This window comes from Antechinus flavipes, chromosome 3 (assembly GCF_016432865.1).
Source record: "Antechinus flavipes isolate AdamAnt ecotype Samford, QLD, Australia chromosome 3, AdamAnt_v2, whole genome shotgun sequence".
Classification (NCBI taxonomy): domain Eukaryota; kingdom Metazoa; phylum Chordata; class Mammalia; order Dasyuromorphia; family Dasyuridae; genus Antechinus; species Antechinus flavipes.
In genome coordinates, this window is record NC_067400.1 from 368,101,220 (window position 1) to 368,121,465 (window position 20,246).

At 33.6% G+C, this 20,246-nt stretch overlaps 1 protein-coding gene across 1 annotated transcript in view; it reads right to left on the reverse strand.

The window, feature by feature from the left end:
- LRP1B (LDL receptor related protein 1B) overlaps window positions 1-20,246 on the reverse strand; it is a 2,056,943-nt gene that overhangs the window by 1,148,730 nt on the left and 887,967 nt on the right. The gene's annotated exons all lie outside the window — the stretch shown is intronic.

Genomic DNA, 20,246 nt, shown 5'->3' on the forward strand with positions numbered 1-20,246 from the left:
GGAAACTTCCTAACTATGTGATTCTGGGCAAGACATTTAATCCAGTTTGTTTCAGTTTCCTCCTCTATAAAATGAGCTGAAAAGGGACATGGCAAATTACCACAGCATCTATGGCAAGAAAACTCCAAATGGTGTCACCAAGAGTTGTACACCACTGAAATGACTGAACAACAAACAAAATAATCCTGATGTGCTTGATTTTCCCAAATTCTGAAACAAATTTCAGTGGAACTCTAAATAGTTATATAAAAAGATTCCAATGATTTTTTTTTTAGCAAATTCATCATTTCTCTCTATATCTAGAGTGTATTCACTTTAAAATATTTCACAATGTCAGCAATGCATCTGTGGATTACTTGGACTCATGAATTCCCCCTTTCCAAATAGCTATTCTAGTCTCTGGAAAAATCACAAATCATTCATGGCAATGACCAATTGAGTTCTTTGAAATGTAAAAAGTTTGAAGTTTAAGGAAGGGAAAGGAGAAAAAAAAGTTAAGAAAAGAATGAAAAACTAAAAAGTAGATATGAATAGGAGCAATAGAGAACAAAGAAAGGGTAATGTAAGGGTGAAGCATAGAGAATGCCAAAAGAAGAAAAAAGTAAAATTGATACTGAATGATTAACCAATGCATAGACTGAAACCATTTTTATCACAGAAATATAATAAATAAATGTATCCTCTATGGAAGCAGAAAAATGTTAGCAATTTGCTAGTCTCATTATAGAAGGGAAACATTTCTATACAGGTATTTTTGGATAACTTTCTCTTTTTAGCAACAACTTTGGGCATGGGCTTTGTCCTGTTAACCAAGATTATTGCTATCACTCCTGCCTTCTCTGTCCAGAGAGAAAAATGATTTCAAGATGAAGGTCAAAACATTAGGAGTAAAAATGAATCACATCTTTTGTTCACAGAGTGATGTCTTATTAGTATCCTCCTAGATTTGAAGGAGACTATATAACCATTTTGCTATTTGTTTTTGCTTATCATATTCTAAAGGAAGCATTTTCCCCTATACACAGATAGCTGTATGTGCTCAAAAAAAAAGTATTGAATGAAATGAAAAAAACTACGTATCTCAAAAACCATCCTTATCCCCTATAACCACAGAGAAAAAAAGGTCACAGAAAAAAAGAAATAGTTAATGTTGAAAAGAATGTGGGAATATTGGAAAATTAATATGCTGCTTGTAGGGAAAAATGTGAATTGGTCTGCTTTACACATATATACAGCATATATGACTCAAAAACCCAACTATTAAGCTTATGCCTCGAGGAAATTAAAAATAGAAAGAACATATATATATATATATGTATATATGTATATATATATATATATATACATATATATATACCAAAATATGATAACAATTATTTGAAGTTGTGAAAGAATAAAATGTCAATTGTTTATAGCCTCTGATTCAGAGGTTCCCTTTCAGGATATATAGAGAGATAGGCTTCAAAGGCATAAAACACTTGGCCTAAAATGAATTTAAGTTCAATTCTGACCTCAGGCACTTACTATTCAAGTGACCCTCAACAAGTCACTCAGGCCCAGTTTCTTCATCAGTATAAGGGAGATAACAATAGTGTCTACCTTTCAGGATTGTTGTGAAGATGAGATAATATTTGCAAAAGCTCTTTCCCCAGGAACTTAGCCTGGAACTTAATAGGCACCATAAAAATGCATATTCCTTTCTTTCCCCTACCCCTTTATTTAACACCAACAAAATTTACATCAACCAGTGACGCTCACAATAACTACATTGTATAACTAACATAACTATTATTAAACCCATTTTGTATATCAAGAAATGGGCTCAGATAACTTTGTTCAAAGTCACATGTAAATGATACAAGCTTCAAGTTTATAGTTTTCTAATTTGTGTGTACACATAGTACAACATACACATGAATGTTCTATATGTAACTCTTATATTTATAATTTATCTGTTTACATAATTACAATTTATATGTAAATTTGAATTTATAATTTATATATAAGTATCTAATTTATCCACATTGATAAAATTAAAATAGTTTTGAAAAGTTAAAAGAACCATATAAATAGAAAATGTTATGAAATATCAAATATTTAGAGTTAGGACCACAAATGCCATATTGTGCATTGTTATGGGCCAGAACTTGAAACAAGTTACTAAGTGGAATTGAGGAGACAATGGTTAAATTTAGTTTAGCATTGATTTAATCTTACAATAAATAATGGCTTCTTAGTGATATAACCATTGGTGTATACTCAGTGTGGAGCATATAAACTAGGAGCCTTAGCCAGGATTGATATTCGGAGAGAAGGCAAAGGACTGGTGGCAGGAGTTTAAGCTTTTGGAACCAAGGAGATAGATAGGTCTTGTGGTGATTACTGAACTGAACTAAAATTAAGGCTGCCTCCAGAGATCCCAAGAAAACCTCAACAGAGAACATTGCATTTTAGAGAGAACTTTATAGTGAATGAAAGGAAGAAACATTTATTAAACATCTACTATGTGTGGGGCTGTGTATTAAGTGCTCTACAAATACTATCTAGTTGGGTACTGAAAAGAACCCTGTGATATGGCCCATGATTTAATCCTCACTTTACAGTTGAGGAAACTGAGATAATCAAAAAGACTTCCCCAGAATCACATAGCTAGCTGGATTTGGACTCATCCTCCTGACTGCAGGCTTATTCTTATTCTCCAAATGAGAAAACTGCTATCTAGAGGAGTCAGGTGATTTTACTAAGAATTACATGGGGAGAAAGCATCAAAAGGAAAAATTCAAACTCAAATCCTCTTATGACAATCAATGTTCACTCAATTATTAATCTGGTATCTAACAAAGAAAATAGTTGTTTCTAATACATTCAATCCGTTGGTAACATTGAAAAACTTCAACATTTAGAGATGAGTAGAGCTCCTAAGTACAGCAAATATCCTCCAGAGCATTTTAAATGTGCTCTCTGAAACAACCTTCATTATTCACAGTGATATATCATGGTTGCCCAGGATTTCTCCATTGTCACAAAGGCATACACAATTCAACAAAGACTTCAGTCAGAACAAATGTTCTCAATCTAGTATATGAAACTTATGTAATTAATATTTGATCTGTTATAGACAGCAGTTTTCTATGGAAATATTGTATTTTAGAGGATGGAACAGAAAACAAAAGCTCCAATTAGCTCCTTTTATTAAAAAAAGAATTACCATCATCAAAAAATACTAGATTGTGTATTTCTCAAAGTTCAAATCATATACATACTCAGGTGAATAGAATATTCAGTGCAGTTTCTAATAATAGCAAAAGCCAGTGCTTCTATCCCAGTATAAGAATCTTTGACTCAGCATTTTTTTTCATAGCTAGAAGAAAATTTTTGATAAATAAAAACCTTTGTATTAGGTAGTAAGATCCTTTTATGGATAGGGATGAAGTCACACTAGGGGTAGGAGTATAATGACTGATACACAGTAGAACTAATCAGATACTTCATTAGATATGAAAAAAATAGTTCTACTACAAAACATCTACTCCATTACAAACACCATTAAGTAGTAATACATAGATTTTAAGACATTTTCCTCTTAGAAAAAAGTTATTATTTTCAAAATTATAAGTATTTAGTTTCTTCAAGGTGGTGATTCAAGCCATCTTTAACCTGCAAATATCTTTCATCATTATTTATTTTCCTTCTTGGAACTTACAAATTATAAACTTATAACTAATATTTATCCTAATACTATTCAAAATTGGTTATGTATTTGTATTCTTCTATTCAAAATAACTGAAAATTGGATCTCAAATATACTTATACTGTCTTATTTATTTAATTTATTCATTTTAGTTATTCTCTTAGTGAGACACCAAGATTTAGAGGGAAAACTAGGCAGAGAACAAACAATATTCAAAGAGTAAGCCATTTTTAATAGAAAATTCTCAATTATCAATAATATCCCCACTTAATTCTTTCAAAAGATTTAATGAAAATATGCTCCTGTATGAGCATTGAGAGGAAAGAGTTGCTATAGAGAATCATTGCATTCCATCTGTGTGTGGCAATTGTTCATAGAATTTATATTACCTCACATGTAATGAAGTGAGGAAGTCAAGAAAGCTCAAAGCTCAAAGAACTGACTTGAAAAGAGTATTTGAAAATTTTAACTTCCACCTAAAAATGCTGAGAAACAAATAATAAAACAATCCAACTTCAGTGATTGTATTTTAAAAGTTTGCATATCACAGTGATGTGAGATTACCGGGGAAATTTAATTTGACTTTAAGGGAAAATAAAATCATTCATGAAACAAAGCACATTTTTTCACACTTTGATTTGGACCCTGAGATTATTTGAATTAACTCTTCTCCTGCAAAAAAAAAAAGTGTTATAGAAACCCTCTGTAAAGTCAATATTGGAGAAGAGTACTAATCTTTCTATCTGACTGACTAATCACATCAAATGAAAATTTTATTGTTTTCTGTCATCATTTTAAGGGATATTATTTAATAACCAAGCTTACATAATTATGTTGTAATATGCTAAAATGGCCTTCTATTGAAGGTCTTTGTGAATATCAAAATGATAGTTAATTATCTACATATAGATTCACAATAATATTTGAAATTTAAGTCTTCTGGTATATTTTGGGAATATATAACCCACTTCCATTCCCTTAGGTTAATGTGCTCTGGAAATGCAAATGATCCCCAAATAAACAGTATTAAAGAGGGAAATTTGCTTTAGAAAGCTAAATAACATACCCTAAATGTAAATTATTCCTGAATTATGTTTTTCTGTAATCCAGTATTGCTGTTCCTTCTAATTAGTATAAATACATGAGTTTTGGTAGCATTAACTAGAGAAGAAAACTGAAGATCTGAATTTAATTGAAGTTCTAAGGCAGTTCATAGTACTACAGATAAAGAATACATGAGTACTATCAAGTTACCTATCATATAAATATACATATGCATTGCCTTAACTGCTCCATTTTGGGATTATTTCACAAATATTTATAACTTCTAGTCTTAAAGAGTAGCTTGGAGGCAATGAAAGTTAGTTGTCCAGAGTTATTCAGACAATATATATCAGATACTCCTGATTCAAAGATTCCTCTATTTACTATATCATGCTACCTCAGACTGAGTTTGCTTTCCACAAAAATCTAATTATTTTTCATATTTTCTGTTGCCTGGCTAAGTTTTTCCATCTTTTATGTAGGAAATACAGAGATGATGGGAAGGTTATCTATGCTATGCTGCCATACCTTAGAAAATAAACAAGAAAAAACAACAATCTGGGCAGAGATGTTTTTAATGAATCACTTCAAATTAGCAACAAGTTTAGAGAAAATATAATGTCAAAGAGAAAAAAAAAACAATATATAATGAAAGATAAGCATTTTTATCAATCTGAATTTGAAATGCAAATTGCAATAAGATCTGCTATTTAATTCTATGGATATTTTTTCCCCTAAACATAAAGGAGTTAAATTATGGCACTAATACAAAATAAGCATGCTATCAAAATAGGTACATCGTCTTTGTGTGGGGGGAAAAGCTTTTGTGATGAATACCAGAATAGATTAGCTGTTAAATCTTATAAATGAGAGATGGAAAGTCTCTAGTCAATCTTTCTGTCATGGAGAATGTTTCCCTGCAGTAGATTTTCAAATGCTTTGTCCAGTTTGGCTTTAAATGATTCAGGCTAAAGGTCTACTGGGAGACTGTTCCTCTGCCTAATAGACTTAGCATTAGGAAATTAGGTTATATGTTAGTTACAGAGGGGGAAGAAGTGCCCCACATCTCTGTAGGTTCTCAGAACTACCGAATATATGTCATCATTCCTGGAATTCTGGATAGAGACCATGACAATTCCTGGACTTAAAAAAAATACAAATTTACCAGAATTTCAGATCCTTTGATAAGATTTGAGCACTATATCCTGCAAGCAAAATATAGAATCTTCCAGGAACTGCTGGGTTGATTTTGAGAGGTAATGTTCTAAAGCAAAAACAAGTTACAAATCTAGGATTTCCAACATTTCAGAATGTATAAAATATATTTAATATTTTACATAAGAAACCGATTCTAATATAGAAGGACAATTTGAAGTTTCACTGTCCAATTTTACAAGGAATTCAGAGAAAGAAAAGATATTTATTTAAAAGGGTCTAATAATCAAAAAGAACTTTATTTAAATAGAATTCTGTAATAAATAAGATCCAGTTGTTGAGTACAACCATTATCAGAGTAAGATTTTCATATATTTTGCTTAGAGGGAAACATACTATAATACCATCAATGATTTACTTTCAGTCTGCCTGCACGTTAACAGATAAGGTACACAGAAACAATCTGTTAAGTTCCTACTAGGACATATGTCAAAAATTTAGCTACTCAACCAAGAAAAATTAATCAACACTGATGAAGAATTATATTTTTACCTTAGTCAACAAAATAATAGAAGTTGCTCTAGATTACCTTGGGCACAGAGAATGAAGCTGGTATCCATCATTCTTTTAAATCAGAAAATACAGATTCTCTAATTTTGAAGGAAGGGTTTCTACCTGAATTTTCACTTTTTTTTTTTCTTCTGGAGTACATAGCAACCCTAGATACCCTAACATTTTCCAGCTACATTAGAAAAAAGAAATTTTTTTTTCAAAAAAGAGGTAGAAACAAGGAAACCTAAATATTATATTAGAACTAATAATGTTGGAGACTTCCGGTTAAGATGGCGGAGAGGAGGCTCACAGCTGCATAAGCTCCACGCTTTCTCTCACTATCCATTTCATTACAAGCCTCTGAATCAATGCTTGACTGAAAAAAACCCACAAATAGTTACCAAGAGAAGCCATCCTTGAGATCCGCCAAGAAAGGTCTGTCTTTACTGGAGGGCTGGGGCGGTTTTAGATCGGGCGCAGGCGGCGGGCAGCGGCAGTGAGGGCACAGGAGCAGACTGGAGAGGGGGTGGAGAGTGATCGTAGCCGTCTCTGCGGGGAGAGCTTCGCTACAGGTTTGGATACTTTACTCCAGCAGCAAGTCAGCAGCCCAGCAGAGAAGCTAAAAACACCGGGGCTGAAGAATACAACCCCAAACAGCTGGAGTCTCTCAGGAACTGGCCGCCCCCCCCCTTCCCCCCCCTCAGTGACTCAGCACGCTTTGGGATCTCAGAGCGCAGGCGCAGCACAGTCCTGCTAGTGCCTCACTGCTGCCCCCTGCAGTCTGTAGAGGAAACTCGATAACACACCCAGCCCCCCCCCCCCCAAAAAGAAAGACTCCAGTTTTTTCTGTTTTTCTTTGGTAGTTTGTCTCTGATTAATAGACAGAATGAGCAAGAAGCTGAAGAGGACTTTAACCCTTGACAGCTTCTATACAGATAGAGAGCAGACTCTAAATCCTGAGGAGACTAAAAACAGGCAGTCCCCAGGTGAATCCCCAAAGGAGGAGATCGTCTGTTCCTCAGCACAGATGAACCTCATAGAAGTGATTAAAAAGGCTCTCACAAGGGAGCTAGAAGAAAAATGGGGAAAGCAGAGTGAGGCTTGGCAAAAGGAGAGGGAAGCTTGGGAAAAGGAGAGGGAGGCTTGGCAAAAGAGACTGGAGAAAGTTAAAGAGAGAGTGGATAAAGAAGTAAAATCCTTGAAAAATAGGATTAGTGAACTGGAAACAGAAAACAGCTCTCTAAAAAACAAAATTGGTGAAATGGAAAAAAATTCCACAGAACAAAAGAACTCAATTGGACAATTAGAAAAAGATTTTAAAAAAGTGAGTGAAGAGAATACTTCACTGAAAATCAGAATTGAACAAGTGGAATTGAATGACTCGAGGAGACAAGAAGAATCAGTCAAGCAAATCCAAAAAAATCAAACAATGGAGAAAAATGTGAAATACCTTCTGGGGAAGACAACAGACCTGGAAAACAGATCCAGGAGAGACAATCTGAGAATCATTGGACTCCCAGAAAAACATGATGAAAAAAAGAGCCTGGACACTGTCTTCCAGGAAATTATCAAAGAGAACTGCCCAGAAGTCATAGGAACAGAGGAAAAAATAAACATTGAAAGGATTCATCGATCACCCACTGAAAGGGATCCTAAAATCAAAACACCAAGGAATATAGTGGCCAAATGCCAGAACCCTCAGATGAAAGAAAAAATATTGCAAGCGGCTAGAAAAACCCAATTCAAGTATCAAGGAGCCACAATAAGGATCACCCAGGATCTGGCAGCATCCACATTAAAAGATCGAAGGGCCTGGAATATGATATTCCGAAAGGCTAAGGAACTTGGTATGCAACCAAAAATAACTTACCCAGCGAGAATGAGCATCTTTTTCCAGGGAAGAAGATGGACATTCAACGAAGTAAGCGAATTTCATCTATTTCTGATGAAAAAACCAGAACTTAACAAAAAGTTTGATCTACAAATATAGAACTCAAGAGAAATCTAAAAAGGTAAAGATTAATCTTGGGAACTATATTTTGACTATATAGATGTATAAAGAATACATGTATACCTTGTTCTAGAAATTGATGTGGAAAGGACATTGTACCAGAAAAAGGGTAAAGTGGGGGTAGTACATCTCATGAAGAGGCATAGGAAACCTATTATATCTGAGAGAAAGAATGGAGGGGGATGAATATAGTGGGTATCTTACTGCCTTCAGAATTGGCTTTAAGTGAAAAATCTTAAGACATATTCAATCTATGGTGAAACTTCTCCCATCTCATTGAAAAGTGAGAAGGGAAAAGTGAAAAGGGAAGGAATAAGCTAAGCAGAAGGGAATACGGGAACTGGGAGGGAAAGGGGTAAGATAGGGGGAGGAACTCTAAGGTGGGGGGAGGGATACTAAAAAGGGAGGGCTGTGAGAAGCAAGGGGTGCTCACAAGCTTAATACTTGGAAGGGGGGAAAGGGGAAAGAAGGGAGGAAAGCATAAACCGGGGTTAACAAGATGGCAAGTAATACAGAATTGGTCATTCTAACCATAAACGTGAACGGGGTAAACTCCCCCATAAAGAGGAAGCGGTTAGCAGAATGGATTAAAAGCCAGAATCCTACAATATGTTGTTTACAGGAAACACACCTGAAGCGGGGAGATACATGCAGGTTAAAGGTAAAAGGTTGGAGCAAAATCTACTATGCTTCAGGTGAAGTCAAAAAAGCAGGGTAGCCATCCTGATCTCAGATCAAGCTAAAGCAAAAATTGACCTAATTAAAAGAGATAAGGAAGGACACTATATCTTGCTAAAGGGTAGCATGGATAATGAAGCACTATCTATATTAAACATATATGCACCAAGTGGTGTAGCATCTAAATTCTTAAAAGAGAAACTAAGAGAGCTGCAAGAAGAAATAGACAGTAAAACTATAATAGTGGGAGATCTTAACCTTGCACTCTCAGAATTAGATAAATCAAACCACAAAATAAATAAGAAAGAAGTCAAAGAGGTAAATAGAATACTAGAAAAGTTAGATATGATAGATCTCTGGAGAAAATGTAATGGAGACAGAAAGGAATACACTTTCTTTTCAGCAGTTCATGGAACCTATACAAAAATTGACCATATATTAGGACATAAAAACCTCAAACTCAAATGCAGTAAGGCAGAAATAGTAAATGCATCCTTTTCAGACCACGATGCAATGAAAATTACATTCAACAAAAAACCAGGGGGAAGTAGACCAAAAAATAATTGGAAACTAAATAATCTCATACTAAAGAATGATTGGGTGAAACAGCAAATCATAGACATAATTAATAACTTCACCCAAGAAAACGATAATAATGAGACATCATACCAAAATGTATGGGATGCAGCCAAAGCGGTAATAAGGGGAAATTTCATATCTCTAGAGGCCTATTTGTATAAAATAGAGAAAGAGAAGGTCAATGAATTGGGTTTGCAATTAAAAATGCTAGAAAAGGAACAAATTAAAAACCCCCAGTCAAACACTAAACTTGAAATTCTAAAAGTAAAAGGTGAGATCAATAAAATTGAAAGTAAAAAAACTATTGAATTGATTAATAAAACTAAGAGTTGGTTCTATGAAAAAACCAACAAAATAGACAAACCCTTAGTAAATCTGATTAAAAAAAGGAAAGAGGAAAATCAAATTGTTAGTCTTAAAAATGAAAAGGGAGAACTCACCACTAACGAAGAGGAAATTAGAGCAATAATTAGGAGTTACTTTGCCCAACTTTATGCCAATAAATTCGACAACTTAAATGAAATAGAAAAATACCTCCAAAAATACAGCTTGCCCAAACTAACAGAGGAAGAAGTAAATATCCTAAACAGTCCCATCTCAGAAAAAGAAATAGAACAAACTATCAATCAACTCCCTAAGAAAAAATCCCCAGGACCAGATGGATTTACATGTGAATTCTACCAAACATTTAAAGAACAATTAACTCCAATGTTATATAAACTATTTGAAAAAATAGGGATTGAAGGAGTCCTACCAAACTCCTTTTATGACACAGATATGGTACTGATACCTAAACCAGGTAGGCTGAAAACAGAGAAAGAAAATTATAGACCAATCTCCCTAATGAATATTGATGCTAAAATCTTAAATAAAATATTAGCAAAAAGATTACAGAAAATTGTCACCAGGATAATACACTATGACCAAGTAGGATTTATACCAGGAATGCAGGGCTGGTTCAATATTAGGAAAACTATTAGCATAATTGACTATATCAATAACCAAACAAACAAAAACCACATGATCATCTCAATAGATGCAGAAAAAGCATTTGATAAAATCCAACATCCATTCCTAATAAAAACACTTGAGAGCATAGGAATAAATGGACTTTTCCTTAAAATAGTCAGGAGCATATATTTAAAACCATCAGTAAGCATCATATGCAATGGGGAAAAACTGGAACCTTTCCCAGTAAGATCTGGAGTGAAGCAAGGTTGCCCACTATCACCATTATTATTTAATATCGTATTAGAAACACTAGCCTCGGCAATAAGAGTCGAGAAAGATATAAAAGGAATTAGAGTAGGCAATGAGGAAACCAAACTATCACTCTTTGCAGATGATATGATGGTATACCTAGAGAACCCCAGAGATTCTACCAAAAAGCTATTGGAAATAATTCATAATTTTAGCAAAGTAGCTGGCTACAAAATAAATCCCCATAAATCCTCAGCATTTTTATACATCACCAACAAAACCCAACAGCAAGAGATACAAAGAGAAATTCCATTCAGAATAACTGTTGATACCATAAAATATTTGGGAATCTATCTACCAAAGGAAAGTCAGGAATTATATGAGCAAAATTATAAAAAAGTCTCCACACAAATAAAGTCAGACTTAAATAATTGGAAAAATATTAAGTGCTCTTGGATCGGCCGAGCGAACATAATAAAGATGACAATACTCCCTAAACTAATCTATTTATTTAGTGCTATACCAATCAGACTTCCAAGAAAATATTTTATTGATCTAGAAAAAATAACAACAAAATTCATATGGAACAATAAAAAGTCGAGAATCTCAAGGGAATTAATGAAAAAAAAATCAAATGAAGGTGGCCTAGCTGTACCTGATCTAAAATTATATTATAAAGCAGCAGTCACCAAAACCATTTGGTATTGGCTAAGAAATAGATTAGTGGATCAGTGGAAAAGGCTAGGCTCACAAGACAGAATAGTCAATTATAGCAATCTAGTGTTTGACAAACCCAAAGCCCCTAACTTCTGGGAAAAGAATTCATTATTTGATAAAAACTGCTGGCATAATTGGAAATTAGTATGGCAGAAATTAGGCATGGACCCACACTTAACACCATATACCAAGATAAGATCAAAATGGGTCTATGACCTAGGCATAAAGAACGAGATTATAAATAAATTAGAGGAACATAGAATAGTTTATCTCTCAGACTTGTGGAGGAGAAAGAAATTTGTGACCAAAGATGAACTAGAGACCATTACTGATCACAGAATAGAAAATTTCGATTACATCAAATTAAAAAGCCTTTGTACAAATAAAACTAATGCAAACAAGATTAGAAGGGAAGCAACAAACTGGGAAAACATTTTCACAGTTAAAGGTTCTGATAAAGGCCTCATTTCCAAAATATATAGAGAACTGACTCAAATTTATAAGAAATCAAGCCATTCTCCAATTGATAAATGGTCAAAGGATATGAACAGACAATTTTCAGAGGATGAGATTGAAACTATTACCACTCATATGAAAGAGTGTTCCAAATCATTATTGATCAGAGAAATGCAAATTAAGACAACTCTGAGATACCACTACACACCTGTCAGATTGGCTAAGATGACAGGAAAAAATAATGATGAATGTTGGAGGGGATGCGGGAAAACTGGGACACTAATGCATTGTTGGTGGAGTTGTGAACGAATCCAACCATTCTGGAGAGCAATCTGGAATTATGCCCAAAAAATTATCAAATTGTGCATACCCTTTGATCCAGCAGTGTTTCTATTGGGCTTATATCCCAAAGAAATACTAAAGAAGGGAAAGGGACCTGTATGTGCCAAAATGTTTGTAGCAGCCCTGTTTGTAGTGGCTAGAAACTGGAAAATGAATGGATGCCCATCAATTGGAGAATGGCTGGGTAAATTGTGGTATATGAATGTTATGGAATATTATTGCTCTGTAAGGAATGACCAGCAGGATGAATACAGAGAGGCTTGGAGAGACCTACATGGACTGATGCTAAGTGAGATGAGCAGAACCAGGAGATCATTATACACTTCGACAACGATATTGTATGAGGACATATTTTGATGGAAGTGGATTTCTTTGACAAAGAGACCTGAGTTTTAATTGATAAATGACGGACAAAAGCAGCTACACCCAAAGAAAGAACACTGGGAAACGACTGTAAACTATCTGCATTTTTGTTTTTCTTCCCGGATTATTTATACCTTCTGAATCCAATTCTCCCTACGCAACAAGAGAACTGTTCGGTTCTGCAAACATATATTGTATCTAGGATATACTGCAACATATCCAACATATAAAGGACTGCTTGCCATCTAGGGGAGGAGGTGGAGGGAGGGAGGGGAAAAAAAAATCGGAACAGAAACGAGTGTCAATTTAATGTAATTTTTAAATAAAAAATTAAAAAAAAAAGAAAAAAAAGAACTAATAATGTTATGCCACAGTTCTCTTTTATTGTCCTGACTCAGTTTCCCTAATTATCCTGACCCAGTTCTGCCTCAGTTTCCTTAATTGTTTTGCTCAACCACTCTTCCCTCCTAATCATGATGATCCAGATAAGGAGAAAGACCTTCTATCTTAGGCACCATCAGAATGTTGGGTGCTTCTCCCCACACTGTAATCCCAATTATCAGATATCCCCCATGCCTCACCTCACCCTGTCAGAACCGGATTGTCAGAGTCTCATTCCCGTTCTCAGCACCCTGACTCCGCCCCTGCCTCGCTCTACTCCCTGAGTCTGAGCCATGTGTATATAGGTCATTGAGATCTCACATTGTTTGCTGGATTCTTGGAGATGATAGTCTCATTCAGCCCTGGGACCAAACCATGGATCCATTTGGTCCCAGTAAATCTCTGCCTTTAAATAAATTATTAAATATTCTCTAATCTCTATGTTGCCTCAGTTTCTCTGCCATTACAATACCAAAAGATTTCCAATAACGAAAACTTTACATTATTTTCATTTTAATGATCTAGTTTAAAGACAGTGAACAAGATTTTCAACAGGTTTATTTTTCATTTTAAAGCTTCTAATATGATGCTACCTATTAGTTATATACTTAAACTAGCCAATTCCTTTTTGCTTCTGGGAGTAGTTTATATTATTAATTGTTTTCTGAAATTGGGGAAAGACCACTGAAGTTGGTTAAGTAGTAGTTGGAATAGGAAAAGAATAATTGAATTTTAATATGTATGGCACACGCACACACACACACACACACACACACACACACACACATATATATATGACGTTACTCTGCTGTCCTGAAACTGAACAAGTTCAGAAAGAATCTGGGTTCAAATTCACTTGCTACTTATGTGATCTTGAACAAATCAATTTACCTCTATGGACCTCAGATCCCTCATCTATAATAGGAAAGAAATCCTTAACAATTCTAATGAAATCTATCTGGGAGTGTGGATAAAGGGACTGAATATTCATAAGAGTTAACTGAATAACATAGGAAAGGGCATTTGATCATCTTCTGGGTATCTCAGGGTACTAGAAACAGTAGAAACAAGTAATTAAAACTTGTTGGAGAAATAAATTTAGTCTGTATCCTTTATTTTACATATGAGGAAATGAAGACTAGTGGGGGGGGGCGCTTTTTTATTCTCCCTGGGTAGGTAAGGGGAGAAGTAGATAAAGAATAATATCCCTTTTAATATATACTTTAACATATTTATGGATTATCTGCCATCTAGGGGAAAGGGGCAGGGGGAGAGGAGAGGAAAAGTTGGAACAGAAGGTTTTGCAAGGGTCAATGTTGAAAAACTACCCATGCATATGTTTTGTAAATAAAAAGCAATAATAAAAAAAGAATATCCCTTTCCTTAAAATGTTAACATGTATTCTCACCACCATGGATTAGTTACCATTTTTTAAAAAGTTAATTTATTGTATGAAAAAAACAGTGCTATTTTCATAATTTTATTCCTGGAAAAGGCACACTTCCTGATCTAGAGTTAGTGGACTCAAAATTCAGAATAAGAAACACATTTTTACACATGACTAAAAAAGAAATTTGGATATTATGATGATCTTATTTTTTCATTTCACTGTTCTTCAATTGGGGTGGTATGAAACTAGGAGACAGAGAAATAAATCAAATTAATTTTAAACAAAAGTAATCAGCAACAAAAAATGAGAACTAAATTAAAAACTTTTGAGAAAGCTGATTTTTATTATCCAACACAAGTAGAATCCCCAAATCTTAGCATATGTGGCTATTTTGTATTTAAAATCCTTATCAATTGTTAAATAGCAATGGAAAAAAGTAGTGGTGCAAGTAAAATACTTATCAGTGAAACTCCTTTTCCAAACATATCTGAAGTTGTTTACTCTTTTATGTCTTATAATTCTACCTATCAATATATATTGACAGTTTAAATCAGGATTCCTTATCCTCCATACTATATAGCAACATCATTCTTTATGTTTTCTTTCAGCTTACAGTGTGGTCAAGTTTCCTGCTTTGTTTGAGAAAAAGTGTCACTCTGAGTTCAGCATGTAAGGCAATAAAGCTGAAATGATTGCCAAACATTATCAAATGTCATTTTTTGGTTTTGTTTTATTTTATTAGTTTTACTAATAGGAAAATACATAATATATCAGGAAAAGAGTATATATAAAATAAATCTTTTAATTCTAGGTTAAGAAAACCTAATGCCATAACTTATTCAGTCATTTCCCAAATTATAGAAACTCCTATACTTTACCAATGCAAAAAAGTTATTATAAGCATATGTATACATATGAGTGTTTTTCTCTTTCTTTGATCTCTTTGGGGGTAGAGACCTCTTGTCCCCATTCACCATCATTGCTTTTAGACTTCTTTGGACCTCTACATTATACCTTCTTTTCCTTAAAACTCATAACTGGGAAATCTCATTATCTCACAATTCTAAATAGCCTTTCACATTTCATCAGTATCCTCTGTCCCTCTAAGGATATATGGTCTCTATTTAAGGAAAAAATTTGGCACAGTCTTCTCCCAATTTGCCATCAGCTCTACTGCTTTTGAACCTTTTCAACATGGTTCCCTCCAACTGAATACATCCCCTCCCCTTTTCTTTTTACTTTATCTTATCCTTTTCTGTTTTCTTTTATATCTTGTTTTCCCTCATTAGATTGTAAACTCCTTGATTACTTTTATTAACATCCTAACATTTAGCAAACTATTGGGGGCTTACTAAGTGCTTAATAAATATTACCTATAGAGATATTCCTTGTATAAAGATCAAAGAACATGTTTAGTTTTGTAACTATTTGTAAATAGTTCAAAATTATTTTTTTAGAATGACTGAATCAGTTTACATCTCCACCAATAGAATATTAGCATACCTGTCTTTCCACAGCCCATCTAGAGTTTGTCATTTCTATTTTTTTACTTTGCCAATTTTGGGTTTGAGTGGGAAAACTAATTTCTCAAATTATTAGTGATTTGGAGCATTTTTCTATGTGGTTATTGGTACCTTAGATTCCTTCCTTCGAAAACTGCTTTGTGTAGTCTTTGACTATTAATCAATTGGATCAAGGTTCTTATTCTTAAATATTAAATCCATTCCCTATCTTAAAAGTCAGACATTTACCAGAAAAACCTTTAAAATGTTTGTATGAACTATTTTCTCTTGATTTTATCAATGTAAAACCTTTTCTTTAAGTTTATATAATCAAACCCTCTTCATTATCTTCATTCTTTCAGTGATTTTCTAACTTTTTTTGAAAATATTTGATTTTTGTTTTTATTTATTTTGTTAATAGAGTGGATGTAACACACCTCCTTTGACTGATATGCCATATAGCTTAGTTACTACAATAACAATTACTGTAGGAAAATGTTGCTATTTTAAGATATTCTTAAATTTTTTGTTGTGTTTTCTGTCTTCCAATTTGGAAATGCTAGAGCACTATGAAATAAATGTGTTAAACTATAAAGTAGCTCAGATACATGTTCTAGATACTGAAAGAGCAGTTTCCAGTTAGGCAATGATTATAGATAGTAGCAGAGACCACTACTAAAGCCAACAATGGATTCTTTAGTCATCTTCCAATGGTAAAATTCTTTTAGTACTGAGGTCAGTAAGGTATTTCAGGGCCAATTCCTAATAATGATCAATATAATAATATCTAGAATAAGATACAAACTGGGAAGCAATAGAGCCAAATTTCTCTTGACATTTAAAATTTTTCATGATTTAATTTATTCTACACATTACTCCCCTTCACACAGTTTGCTTTTTTTCAGTTCTTAATTTCTAATTGATTTCCCTGTGTTCATTTATCCAGACAGAAGCATTTTAATTGTCAATGGATTAGGGACTCACTCTATTTTTCTCCCCTTTGAAAAAAAGCCATAAGAGGGGAAGAAAGGGAAATAGACATTCATATAGCACTCCCATATGTGAGGCACTGTACTAAGTATTTTGCAAATGTGTTTTTACTGGATCTGGGTCTTTACAACAACCCTGTGATGCTTAGTGCTATTATTAATTCCCATTTTACAGTTGAAGAAACTGATTTCTCCAGTGTTACATAACTAGAATAATCTGAGGCTGAATTTGAATTCATGTCATCTTAGCTTCAAGCCCAGAACACTATACACTATGTCCCCTAGTTTCCCATTTTACTATATATGGATATATATGTGTGGAGACATATAGAATGTATTTTCCAGTTGATAACAATGAATATGTCTTAAGTACAGTTTGGGAGAAAAAATAATTTTAGGTATTATTTGACTTATATGGAATGGGAAAGAAAGTAAAAGAAAAAGACAGAAAAACAGAGATCATGAGAGACAGAAAAAGCAAGAAAGAGAGAGAGAGAGAGAGAGAGAGAGAGAGAGAGAGAGAGAGAGAGAGAGAGAGAGAGAATTGCTCTGTGATTTGAACAGTGGCATGATACTCATTTTACTTCTATGGGACTTGATTTCTGTAAAATGAGAAGAATGGATTATATTATTTCTAGACTTTCTCTTAGATCTAGAGTCCTCGGAAATAACCTATTTAATCCATTTCTCTACCTGCCAACAAAAGCACATTTAGGTTTTTAAGACAGATCTTTACTCACCAGGAAGCTTTTCTCAAAATCTAGCCTAAATCTCTTGCTACATTTTAAGCCCATTTCCTTGGGATCTATATATGAAACATCTGGTCACTTCATAACCATCTACTTCATGACCTGTCATATGCTTGAAGACCATTATTAAGTCACCCTACAGCCTTCCATGATATGACAGACCCTATAAAAATACCATCAGGCACAAAAATCATTAAAAACACCACAAGGCTTCATCATTAAAGACACCATCTGGCATAACTGGAAATGTCAGCAAATGAAGAGCACAAATTGTTGGGCATACTACTGTTTATGCCTTTTAACTGGTCAGCAATGTTAATTATAATTACATCTTCTTTGTGGGATTTTATAGCTTATATGGACAAATGAACATAGCCTCGATTAACTAACTACAGACTAAATAGAAATGGTTCTGATACTAATGTTTCCAAAAGCTATTAGCACTTCTTTCCTTGACAAATATCTCCAAAGCTATCATGTGCTGAGCAAACAGATCAATTGGTTCTGTCTCTAAAGAGTATTCAAGCTCTTTCTTAACTTGTGCTCTACAAATGATGCTCTTTATCATACCAAAAAAAATCATTTTGCCTTTCAGTCTCATAGTCTTGCACTGTGCTTCATAATCTAGTGTTGTTCATGAGAATGCATTCACATTTACAAATAATTTGCTAGTATGCATTCTCATTCTCCATTAGTTTATAGCAGGATAGGGAGAGTGGAGGATTTTGAAGTGAAAAAAATCAAGCAATTTCAAAAGTATGATTAGATATTAATATTACATATGAGCAATGACAGATTTGTTGTCTAGATTCTATCATTTAGCATCCCAGAGTTCTGGCACTCTGCATTCATATGGCATTATGCACTATTTTACAAAAAGTACTTATGCAGAAATGATACATTTTTAGACAAGGCTTCCATATTTTCTCCAGATATTTAGGCTACATTGTGTCATAGTATATTGTTTTAATAAAATACCAACAGCTGGGCTAAAAGATCTACAATGCAAATATTGCAACAATGTTAGTTTGCTAACATATTTATTATATAATATGGGTGAGTTTTCATTTCTTTCACCTTTTTAATATAATATTTTAAATCTTAAAATTGTATTTTAGATTCTATGCTGCTTAAAATGTATCTCTATCCTTTCTCTATCCTTTAAAATCACCAGTTATTTTTGTCTCACACAACTTCTTTGGTCTTTCTGTGTTTATTTTGTATGTCTCCTAATCTCTTTCTGCTCCACTTCAATACAACCTTAGAAAACTTTAGTTTCCATTTTTAATTATTTACATTCATTGCTCCTCCTACATGTGAAAAAATGTTTTTAAAATAAAAGTATGGCTCATTAAATTGCATAATTAGGTAACTATCAAGTTTAAGTAAAATGCAACCTCATAGTAATTTAGTTATAGCCATAAAAATAATGTTGAGTGATTTTCCAGTTCTCTCAGAGTTACTTTATAACACAAAGAGTAGTAAAATATTAGCTCACCAAGAACTACACATCTTTATGGTAGGCTAGCTACTTCCTTCCAAAGGTGCAATTTTGTCCATGAGAATTATTTGTTTTGCTTTCCATGGGGTCCTAGCCAGAAATGACATGGAGGATATGATTATTTACAAAAGAAACAATGGATTCCATTTTAACATATCTTTTCAACATTAATATGAAACTGAAAACATGAAGAAACTTCTCTTCTGTCTCTACTCTGGCTATTTGTTTCCCCCCGCTCTTAAACAGATACTGTACCTTCACATAGATTGAATTACCAGCTTCCACTTTAGGAAGGCAAGGGACAGTACCAAGAAAAGCAGATCTGAAAACAAATTCTGGAAGGTAAAAAATTTCAAAATGAGAAGTAGAATAAAAAATAATCTTTAAGGTACTCCTGTTACATTATGATTTGTAGTTACTTTAAAAATTCATATGTAACTTTCTGAATGAACATTTTCAACCATAACTAAAAGGCACAGTATTTCCTTGGAACAAAATATTATCTGCTTTCCAAATATGACTACAGATTTAAACATAGTTCCAGAAAGTAATTTTACAATATTTTCTGGTGGCTTTCTAATGTCAAATATGGAGACCATCAATAGATACCAATTACCTTTTGCTAAGTGAACACCATAAACCAATTGATTTCTAAACCAGCATTTCTAGTTTGTCAGAAAAGACTTCACTTTAGGAAATCCTGTTTGGAATCAGGACTAGAATGTAACTGAATCATAAACTACTCTCTCTCTTCTTCAACCTCACTATTCTTCATAATCTCTTAGGTAATAAGCTCAAAGAAAGTAGAAAATATCATGTTGTTTCCCTATGTTTTATAAAATTCTACAGGTCATTCAATACAATGACAATTTATGGAGAACTTTAATTTTTCACTGAATACAATGATTTGACTAATCAGTCAAATCAACATCTATGTAGTATTATG